The sequence below is a fragment of the Juglans microcarpa x Juglans regia genome, chromosome 5D, assembly GCF_004785595.1.
Source record: "Juglans microcarpa x Juglans regia isolate MS1-56 chromosome 5D, Jm3101_v1.0, whole genome shotgun sequence".
NCBI lineage: Eukaryota > Viridiplantae > Streptophyta > Magnoliopsida > Fagales > Juglandaceae > Juglans > Juglans microcarpa x Juglans regia.
The window spans coordinates 27,549,499-27,561,805 of NC_054602.1; the positions used below are offsets into that span (position 1 = coordinate 27,549,499).

Sequence of the window (12,307 nt, forward strand, 5' to 3'; positions counted from 1 at the left end):
AGAGAATACACACAATGCAAGAAAACATTGTAATGATTCAAGACAAAATAGAACACACAAGAAACCAAATCAGTAGAATCACTGATTGACATCCATGCAACCCAAAAAAATTTATCAGGTTCAAATCTATTAACAGATATATATGAACAAACAAACAAAAAGGAAAGAAATCAAGCTATTTTCAACTGGATGGGAAACTATACATGTTCATCCTCGATGGGGAGCTATACAACATATATAAACCCTAAATCCTAAAATATAAAACTATACCTTCCGCAATTATAAAATACAGATTCAGCTTGATGGCTATACAAAAAAACTATAAATATAAACCCTAATCAGATTTCGAAATCAGTAAAAAATCCTAAATCTCAAATCTGTAAATTCGATAAAAAAACCCTAAATGAAATGAAGCAATTAGCAATGAATTGAAACATTGCAATGACTCATAAAGTGAATGTAAGATTTCGAAAATTAAAAAGCATATATATGTTCACATACCGATTAGCTTGCCGAGAAAGGGGAAAACAATATCTGTGATTATGTAGCCTCGAGAACAACTGGAAGCGGAGGAGAATAGAACGGACCAACAATGTCTACGATAAGGGGCTGTTGACGGCGTGAGAGAGGGGCTGAGTGTGAGAGACGGTTGCGGCAACTCAGGGATTCGAGAGGCAGAGCAGAGATGGTCGAGCGGGGAGAGAGAGGAAAGGGGTGGGTGGGGGGAACGTAATATATATAACCCTATTAAACGATGCCGTTTGACCTTTGGGACTAAAATTTTGTCTATATTCATAATATATATAATATATAGTATAGTATATATTATATATATTAATTTTATATATAATATATATAGTGATATTAATATATAGTATACTATATTATATATTATAATACTAACTATATATTATACTATTATAGTGATACTATCATAATAATACTATATACTATACTAATACTAATACTATATATAGTTATATATATTTTGTTATAGTGATTTAACCTGTTAAAAAAAATTATAGTGATTTATATCTAATAATATAGTATAGTATTAGTTATAGTGATTTAGTATAACTATATTAGTATAAGTATAACTATAGTCTATATAACAATATATATATTAATATATATATATAGTGATATTAATATATAGTATACTATATTATATATTATAATACTAACTATATATTATACTATTATAGTGATACTATCATAATAATACTATATACTATACTAATACTAATACTATATATAGTTATATATATTTTGTTATAGTGATTTAACCTATTAAAAAAAATTATAGTGATTTATATCATATACTATAGTATAATATTAGTTATAGTGATTTAGTATAACTATATTAGTACAAGTATAACTATAGTTTATATTAAACTATTAGTATTAGTATATATATTAGTATTAGTTATAGCTATAATATATATTAGATTATATAATGGTATTAATATTAGACTATTAGTATAGCTATATATTAGTATTAGTTATAGTGATTTAGTATAATTGTATTAGTATAAGTATAACTATAGTCTATATTAGACTATTAATATTAGTTATATATTGGTATTAGTTATAGCTATATAATATATTAGACTATATAATAGTATTAATATTAGACTATTAGTATAGCTATATATTAGTATTAGTTATATATTAGTATTAGTTTTAGTGATTTAGTATAACTATATTAGTATAAGTATAACTATAGTTTATATTAGATTTTTAGTATTAGTTAGACTATATAATAGTATTAATATTATACTATTAGTATAGCTATATATTAGTAAAGATATATAATATAAGTATAACTATAGCTATAGTGAGTTTGTTAATTGTTATAGTGAGTTTAATTTATTATAACTATATTATTGATAGTATTATCATGATAGTATTAGTATAGTAATTTATTATAGTGATAGTATTAGTATAGTAATTTAGTATTAGTAATTAGTATTAATTTAGTATTAGTAATTAGTATTAATTAATTACTATATCATTATTTTATATGTGATTATTTAGTATAGTGATTATTTAGCTATATATAATATATCAGTATAATTAGTTATATATTAGTATAGCTATAAATAAAATGTTATTAATAATTTAAATATATATTTTATGTTTAAAGCATATGATAAATTAAATTTTTGCATTTAAGATTAAACTTTATTTTATAAATTATAATAACATTATCCTATATATAATTATATTAATAACATATGATCAAACAAATTACAAATATTCATATTTAATATTAACATAAAATGTTATAATTTTTAAATTATAATATGAAATTATTTCATATATAATTATATATTATATATAAAACTTATATATAAAAAATATTTTGTATAATATTAATTTTGTATAAAACTTATATATATATATAATTTTTATTTTTTTATTTTTTTTTCCAACTGGTCCAGTCCGGTCTTGGAAACCATGGAACTGAAACCGGATCGGGTCCAGCCGGTTTTATGGTTACAAGAACCGGTCTCGGACCGGTTCAAAACCGGTCCGGTCCGGTCCGATTTTCGGTTCAAGTTTACACCCCTATCTCTAAGTGGTTTGGACTTCTAGGGTGTAGAGAGAGGCAATGGTTGTTGTATTCATTATAGATTGGATAGAAAACCCTAAAGAGATCTATTGGGCATTCAAGATCGAATCTCTCTTGATAAACAAACTTTTATCAAATTGTGCTTGTGTTCGAGTGTTGCTGAGTCCATTGATGTGGACATATTCTTTGGTTGTAAGGATTTTTGGAGCTGATGTTGATGCAGAAATTGAGTTGGTGCTCATGGTGAAACTATAAAAAGGCCGGTGGTCCGAAACTACCAGAATGTAGAGATCGAGTGGAATACTTATGATGTTGCAAGCCAGATTTAATTATATACTTAAGCCTCTTGCAAGTATTTGTAAATTGGTTGTAACGAACTAAATTTTTATAGTATATTTTAAATGGTGACTTACACCTGGAGTAGTTTTAAATTTTAAAAATATTTTTCAAATGAATTTTTAGTTCGTTATCAAAATTGATATATTGATTATTTCTTGTGATCTAATTTGATTAACTGATTGTTAATTTAAATATTCCAATAAATTTGAAAAACACCTATTCACACCCTCTAGGTGTATTCGTGTGAATCCCTGATTTTTCATGTTTTAACTATGAACTCGAGATATTCACTTATAACTGACTTATGCTAGATCACGGGCTATGCGCCAAAAGCACAGAGATTCTAATTCTCAAATACCAATGCTTTATTGATTACTTGGGACCTAAAACGTTGAAACGAAAGTCATATTAGTTCATAACTTTCTAAAGTTAAAATTTATCTCTCCATATTTCATTCTCGTCTTGAATTGAGAAGCCTTAACTACTATGTAAAGCACTTATATAGGTGTTGTTCCTACAGTATCATTGCCCTGGGGATCCGGCCTTGATGCGTCGTGGTTTTGTGTGTGACAATAACATACTATGATGAGATATGATACCCAAGCTAGATAATGTGCAGATTTTATTTGTCAGAGGAGGTAAGATACTTGCTACTTCCCTGGTTTCACCTGCCTCTGTGAGCAGGTTTTGAGGTCCTTGCTTTGACAACACTGAAATAATCATCCTGGAGGGGATATTTGGATCCTCCGGGCCACCAAGCCCACGACTAAGAGACCGGCCCAAAGCCTTAGTTTCGAGTTGAAAGGGCTACGAATGGACAGCCCATAATCATAGCCGTGTAGTGGATAGCTCCCAAGAAGTTGGAGAACTGATCCACAATTACAGTGATTATTATAGAAACTCAGCTTCTTGTCACCCTTATTTTCATCTTGCAATAGACATTACACATACACATAAGAACCATTCTGAGCACAAAAATGCAACTAGAGAGAGCTGTACTTCCACCACCCAAATTTTCACAGCCACATGATAAGAACCATAATTCTAAACCTGTGCTGATTTATCCTGAGGTGGAGACGGGGCTTGGAATGGAGGTGCTGGAGGCCCATAATGCGGAACTCTTGCTGCTAGGCTTCGGCCCTGTGCCCTTCCAAGAAGGTAAAATGCTAATGCTACAATCAAGATGAACAGTATCACAGGCAGTGATATCACCACAATGTAACCCATTTTCAGGCTTCTTTAGGCTCTTATGATTCTGCATATAGCATCAATACAAATTTGATCAGTTTAAAGTTCTGTCAAACCAAATATTTCAAACACAAACCTGTTTAAAGTTCTGTCAAACTCACACAAACCCCTCTCTCTCTCTCTCTCTCTCTCTCTCTCTGCGTTGATGCTAAGCAATTTGTTTCATCTACTGGTTTGGTGATACTCGAACATAATTTTTACAGCGCCTGCTCAATCAATGGAAATTGCGTCTCCAGGATTAGTTCACCTTCTTTTTCACTCTGATTTTTGTTTAAGGTTGCCTTTGAGTAGTGAGGTAATCTCAGATCTTCTGTAAATAATAGTAAAAAAATAATGATAGAATATTGAATAGTAGTGAATAATAGTAATGAAAGAGTAATGCTAGGCTGCCGCCCAATAGTGACCACTAGGCAAAACTCATGTATTTTATTTTTTTCATTTTTTCTTTTCACATTTTTTTAAAATCTTTAAACATTTTTAAAAAATAAAAAGATATCAATATACTAATAGTCACTTCCTTAATCAGTAAGTAAAAAAATTTTTAAAAAAAAATTAAATATATAAGCGGTCTAAATGAGAGGATAAAGTAGCATTATTCATACTGAAAAGTAGATAAAAAATAATAATAAAATAATAAATAGTAATAGAGTATTCTGAATTCACTACCCAAACTAGCCCTAATTCTCTTCCACTCTTGTATCGATAAAAAATTATTGGACCTTCAGAAAGCATATACAAAAGCATTTATATACTTTTTTTTTTTTTTGGTTGAACTTTTAATAAAGGCAAGAACTCTTCTAGTAATATGGAATCCATTTACCATCTTTCTATAGTCAACCGGAATATTACAATTTCTTTCTCTTATTACCTTAAATAACTTCTCCTTTTCAAGCGGTATTACCATTCACCAGCTTCCTATACTCAACTTGGAGTACTGCAAAACTTCTTTGATCAGGTCAAATCCTACAGGCTATATTCTCACAAATCCTTTGTTAGCTAAGCCTCAAATCGGGTACATATCCTTTGAAAAGCCTACATATACAACTCCGACTGAAAACAATCTAGGAAAAAAATAAACTGATGAGGTTCTGAATTGAAAATTCCAACCTCAAGCAGCTGCCAAGGATTAGCGAAGCACATAAATAATTAAATAGGAAACAAAATAAACTAGAAAATGAAAACAGAGCTTTAAATCAGTTACTATATACTGAACTAATTCTTTGTACTTACTTATGTCACCCTGAGCTCTGCAACAGAACCCGAACAAGGCTACGAGAGGAGAGGAGAGGAGAGGAGAGGGGAGAGAGCCTAATCACAACTACAGAATATGAAGAGTGGAGAGGAGGTTCTTGTGGTAGCTTGTTCAAATGACGAAGTCCTCCTCCACGCGTATTCTTGATGCATAAGACGCGTCATATCCTTATCCAGTTTACTTGCTACCACCTTCCATTAGTTTTGAGTCAACTTTTTCATTTTTTTTGTTCAGTTTGTTGGGTAGATGAAGAAAAATGCTACTCTGTCGCCCCAAACGTACAGCTCGATTTGACCGTCTGGTATTTTTTTTTTTTTATTGAACGATGATAGAAATGATTTTAAGTGTATTGGTGTATTTGTTTTATTTTTTAAAAATATTTAAATAGATTAAAAAAATGTGAATAGAAAAATAAAAAAAAAAGTTACTTTTGCAACTAACGGTAACACCGAGAGGTGCTACTAGGGCGGCAGAGTAGCACCGCTCGTAGATGAAACTGCTACTCTTGTTTAGCTTTTGAGCGAGGATACCCGCTCTGCCTTTTACCATCGTCGTCTTGTTATATCACAACTAGTATCCGTTTGGATAGTGAGACGAAATGATGGTTTTAAATAAAAGTTAAAAGTTAAATAAAATATTATTTTTTTAATAATATTATTATTATTATAGGATTTAAAAAGATTAAATTGTTTATTATATTTTATGGCAAATTTTGAAAAAGTTGTAATGATAAGATGAAATAAGATGAAACTATTTTTAGATTCAAACGATGCCTTAATATTAAAACATGAATTAATTTGATTTATAATTTCAAAATTTTAAAGTTTATTTTTTAAATTAAATTATATCATGTATAAGGTATGTGGTTTAAACAACTTCTAATAGAATTATATTTAAGTAGGTTATTTGTTACCTTTCATTTCTGAATTTATTATTAATTAATTTAAGCCACATGTAAATAATAATAAAAATGACAATAAATAAAAATTTCTTTACATTTTCTCTTGCTTCTAAATATATTTAGCAAGTATATAAATATATTGTTTATTGTGGATAACATTATTAGGAATGACTGATAATAGCGAATTGTGCATAATTTTTATATTTTAAATAAAGTATTATCATAATTATATAATTTTAATTTTTTTTATTTGTTTTAAAATATTTATTTTTTTATCAAAATAAAAAAAAAAATTTTCGACCTAAACGTAAAAGAAAAATAGAAGCAAGCTGGCGGAAGGAAATGCGGCTGGCTATACACACACGGAAAAAGGAAGCTCCTACACGGAAAAACTGAACTGAAATATAGGAAAAATAAAAATAAAGAAAATAAAAAGAGAGAGAAGGCATTGGAAAAGGATACGGAATTGAGGGCTTTCGAGATTTATTAATAAATAAACCAAATTCCTACACGTACCGGACACAGAGAAAAAGGTGCACGGGAAACCAAAGAAAGGAAAGGAACTAAGCGCCGCAGCTAGAAGAAAGAAAGAAAGAAAGTAAAAAATAAAATGGAGTTATTCCTCCAGTTTTATAATTATATTTATGTTTTGAGAGCATTGTAATTTTTATTTTTTAATTTCTTTTAAATATTACGTTAATATTTATTTATGTTCATATTTTAGAGTTTAGTAATATTATCTATAAGATTGATTTTTTTCTAAGTATTTGTGCATTCAACGATCTATTATTCTTGCTTTATATAATTGAGAGAGATATAATTGTTTATATACGTTCAATCATTTTTTCTTATGATTTAGAATAATCTTAACCAGTTAAGAGTCTGATCCGTAATTTTTTTAAAAATAAAATCTAACATCTTTTGTGATTTGTTTTAACAAATATAAGTGATGATTGAATTTTATATTTTTTAGTGAATAAGAACATACTTTAGAAATTTCCTTTTTTTTAAAAAAAAAAAAAAAAATAGGTTTCAATGATAATATTTTCCATGATAGGAAGATTTATTTCTAGATTATCATTAAGGCGTTTTGAAAAAAAAATCAATTATCATAAATATATTAATATGAAGTTTTGAGACGGATTTCAAAACCTTAGTTCATTCTTCATTAGTAGTTTATTGGTTGTTTAGATTAATTTGTATCTTTAGAATTTATTGCTAAACTATACATCGGTACGGTTCATACAATTGCGAGTATAATTAAAATTTTACAATAAGTTTTTGACGTCATTGTCGGGGACTTGGTTAGGAAAACACATTGAATATTGACTAGATTTGTTCTTCTACTAGTTGTAGTTAGTCAATTGAAAATTTTAAAATAAAAAAGAATTTTGCAAGATTGTGTGATGTATGAAAATGTGGGTACATGATCATACACATCGTCTTACTAGTCTGGGTTTTGATTATTTGTCTACAATGGAGGATGCAACAATTCTTAGAGAGTTGTTTTCACCCATTACTATTGCGGCAAACTTTGAGTTGAAAGCATAAATAATTTAACTACTTCCTATTTTTCATGGTTTTGAGAGAGAAGATCCTTACAAGCATGTAAATGATTTTCTTGAAATTTGTACTATATTTAGGTTCCAGAACTTCACTGATGAGTCAATTCGCCTACACTTGTTTCCTTTTTATTTGAAGGATAAGGCAGATGCATGGCTTAACTCTCTGCTTTCTAGATCTATCATTTCTTAGGATATTCTTGTCACAAAAGTTTTCACTAAATTTTTTCAATATCAAAAACCAATGCTTTGAGGAAAGAGATTAATGATTTATATCAAGAAGACAATGAAAAATTTATGAGAGTTGGGAGAGATTTAAAGACTTGATTATGAAGTGTCTAAGTAGAACTGTGAATACTGTTAGTCAAGTTCAAGATGAAGTTCTCTCTATAGTCCCATGCATACAACACAAATGTGTCCTTCCACATAAGCCTACTTAGAGTGTTAGGTTGAGCAAGCAAATGCTCTAAATAATTTTTCGAAGTCATTTGCTAGTCCTTTTTCAAAGACATTCAATTCTAATTAGCATAATCATCCTAATTTTTCCTGGAGTCAAGATCAATTTCCCATGAATTTAGGTGGACCTTAGATGCAGCAACAAAGTTAATTTCGTCAACCTAACCCAATTTATCCTCATTTTCCTCAATCTACTCCTCCATTTGTGGCACCACCACAACAACAATCATCATTGGAGGAGTCTCTTAAAACATTCATGCACTATACTAACCAGGCCATTCAGGAGATGAAAAATTTCACTTAGATGAATACTCAAGTAATTTCAAAATTAAAGAGTTAAGTTGGCCAGTTAGCACCCCATGTTGGTGAGAGGGAGAGAGGGAGAGAGGAAGGTTTCCAAGTCAGCCTATATTCAGTCCAAAAGAGTAATTGCCTTTAATAATACATTCAGTTCTATCCAGGGACATGAGCATGCTAAGTTCATTACCACCCTTAGGTCGAGTAAACAGGTTGATAATTAAGTTAAAGTACTAGAAGATGAGGAGTTGGACTCCACAGAGAAAAAGAATATCAACCCAATGTCCCTCAAAGTTCATGATTCTAGTCCTTCTAAGCCTGTTGAGAAATTGTTCCTAGAGCCCTATTTCATCATAGGTTGGAAAATACTCAGAAAAATGCTAAATTTGATGATATTTTGGAGGTGTTTAAGAAAATACAAATTAATATACCATTCATTGATGCAATTAAGCAAGTAGCTGCTTCTACGTGATTTCTGAAGGATCTTGTTAAAGTAAAGAGGAAAACTAATGTTGCAAAAAAAGCATTTTTTATTGAGCAGGCTAGTTCTGTCATTCAAAATAAATATCCAGTCAAATACAAGGATCCTAGATCTCCTACAATTTCATGTAAGATTGAGAATCATCACATTGAGAAAGGTTTGTTAGATTTAGAGGTGACTGTGAACTTACCACCTTATTTTGTATATTTGCGGTTAGGATTAGGGGAGCTAAAACTAACTCAAATGGCACTTCAGTTAGTTGATAAGTCTATTAAGATCCCTAGAGGTATTGTCAAGGATGTTTTGATCAGAGTCGACTCATTCTATTTTCTAGTAGATTTTGTGGTATTAGACACTGAGCCCACTCAAAATGTTAGTACACAAATCCATGTTATTTAGGGACGTCCTTTCTTAGCCACATCAAATGCTTTAATTAATTGCCGAAGTGGTGTGATAAAAATCTCTTTTAGAAACATGACCGTTCAGCTTAATATTTTTCATATATGCAAGCAAATATTGGATGATGAAGATGTATGCGAGGTTAATATGATTGAGAGTCTTGTCCAAGACACTTTGATGCAAGCAAGTTGTGAGAACTCCCTAGAAGCTCGTCTAACTTATTTTGGGTGCAATTTTGATATTGAGAAATCATATAAAGAACAAATGAAAATGGTTCATGCTCGAAACATATTGAGAAAATCATTTGAACCTGGTCAAGAAGTCCTTGGTAATTCTCATTCACATCCTTTCCCAGGAAAACTACAATATAAAGGGTCTATGTTGTTCATAGTGCACATAGTGCATCCAAATGGTGCAGTTGGGATTGAAAATTCTAAAATAGTGATATTTTTAAAGTTAATGGTCAACGTTTCAAACTATATTTAAAAATTGAGAGCCTAGAAATTGAAAAAGTGCCACTAGAGGATCTTGCTTATCAGGATCTTTATTTTGGTATCTAGTGTTTTCTTTGTTCTTTTTAGATAATATTTTGCAGGATATAGTTTGTCAATTATGAGCTTGATCATTAATTCTCTCCTCCCCCACTTCTATCGTTTTGAATTCTCATGTTCCTACTATATTTTAGTTTTGTATATTGAAAACATCTATTTGAACATATGATTTTCACATTGAGGAAAATGTTCAGTTTAGGTTGGGGAAGTTGTTCGGTCTTAAAGTTATTATCAATTGCCAATTTGTTGGTTATATTTATTTTCTTTATTTATTGTCGTCATTCTTTTTGTCTTAAAAAAAACCTGTTTATATATATGTTTATGGTATGATTCAAGCATGTTAGGTTTTTATGAAAGAGTTTTGCATGACTTCAAAGCGTTAGAAATCGATTGGCTTAAAATAGATTTTTGAGTGTTTTAGTTTGTGATTTTGATTCTAGGAACTTGATCCTATGGCTTTGAAATCTAGAGACTCTCGGGTTTGATGCTTTGTTTAGATGCAATGTATACTATGACATGCTAGATTTGATTCTTAGATCTAATTAGAACTTGAATGTGAAGTATATGGTTGTATTCGTTCAAGAATTATTGCATAAAAATCAATGATCTAGTCACTTTGTTTCAAGTCCATAAGCATGCTTACTCAGTTTCATAGTTTGCATGCAAACCAATTGTGTTAGGTTATGCTTTGTGAATTTTGATTGATTACTCAAGCAGCTTGAATGATGAACATGTTAGAGAAGTTATTTATGGAATACTGGAGTCCTTGGAGTTGATATGAATGTGTTAGACTAAGAACATCAAGAGTTTGTCTTATTTGACCTAATCTTGATATTTTGCCTCTTTTTTTTTTTAAGTAGTGCATCCGAGTTTTCATGAAATGTGTGATTTGGTGTTCTAACATGATCTTGTAACTAAGGCTATGGTTTTTTAGAGATGTCATTTTCGATTTAAGCATGTTAGAGTGTTAGATGACCAAGTTGAAACAAAACATAATTTTTAGCCCATGACATGAATCAGCCAAGAGGTGTTTCACATAGTTAGGATTAATTTTTGGATGAAATTTACATGAGAAATATAAATTTTGGTATGTTTTGGAGTCCACTTGCAAAATCCTTATTTAGGATCAAATTTATAATTTTTCACAAGTAGATGGGTAACTTTACAAATTTAGCCCTAAGTTAGTGAGTTTTATTTTTATGAGGTTTAACTGAGATATCCTAACCTTAGAAAATATCTCATTTCAGCTTACACATTTTTACACTTGGCTTAACGTTATGCTACACTTCTATAAGTTATCTTCTAATTTACTCTCGGTATTTTCATGTATGCACGGTGGTAAGAATTATATTATTTATATTCATGTCACTTGTGCTTATTGTAATTGTTATACTGTACCATGTCATGTCAACGATTATTTGTTATACGAATATCATGTCATCTATTATTGTTACACGTTCATCTGTTACATGCATGTCATGTTATTGTCACATGTCACGAATGTCATGTCATCTGTTATATGTCATGAATGTCATGTCATCTGTTACATGTTATTCTGTCACATGTCACGAATGCCATATCATTAGTTACATGAGTATGTCATGAAAACATTTAAGTCATGCATGAGTCTTTTTATTCTATCACGACCTGAAATGCTAAGATAGAGAATTATTCTAGTGGAACTCCTCTATCCAATTTATAGTCAACATGCTTTGCATGGGACTTAAGTAACTGGTTACTAGAGCGAAGTCAAGAACCCAACGCTGATGGTGCCAACTACACTTTTACAAGTTCAATTATCATAACATACGCACAGCTGGCACAGATGCCTGTGATGTGATACCAACAGGAGCACACGACCATTGGGGAGTCATGGAGCATCCATAGTTCACATAAACAAACATTTATATATAACAAAGTCATGATCATGTCAAGTCAGGTCATGTTCATGACAATTCATGTCACGTTCAAGTCAAGTCATGTTATATTCACATATAGCCATGTTACTTTCAAGTTATGTCACACATGTTCAAATCTATGTCATGATGCATACATGTCATTTTACTATCATGCACCCATATTTATATTGTTGATAGTTTAAGAGTTGCACTTGTTGGGTTTTGTAAAATCTCACTTGGTAGTCCAACTACCATTTCCCTAAGAATGGTAGATGATGTGTCAGGATATCAGGGATCAGGACTTAACCACCTGGACGAGGTTGACTAGGCCGCAGCAAACGCTCGAGG

General features: G+C 30.5%; 1 long non-coding RNA gene across 1 annotated transcript; it reads right to left on the minus strand.

Moving 5' to 3' along the window:
• Positions 1–3,820: 3,820 nt before the first annotated feature.
• Positions 3,821–5,616, minus strand: LOC121263980. Its single transcript, XR_005940426.1, has 2 exons — positions 5,393–5,616; positions 3,821–4,169 (listed from the first exon to the last, which is right to left on the minus strand). It is a non-coding gene; the product is annotated as an uncharacterized LOC121263980 (long non-coding RNA).
• Positions 5,617–12,307: the final 6,691 nt, after the last annotated feature.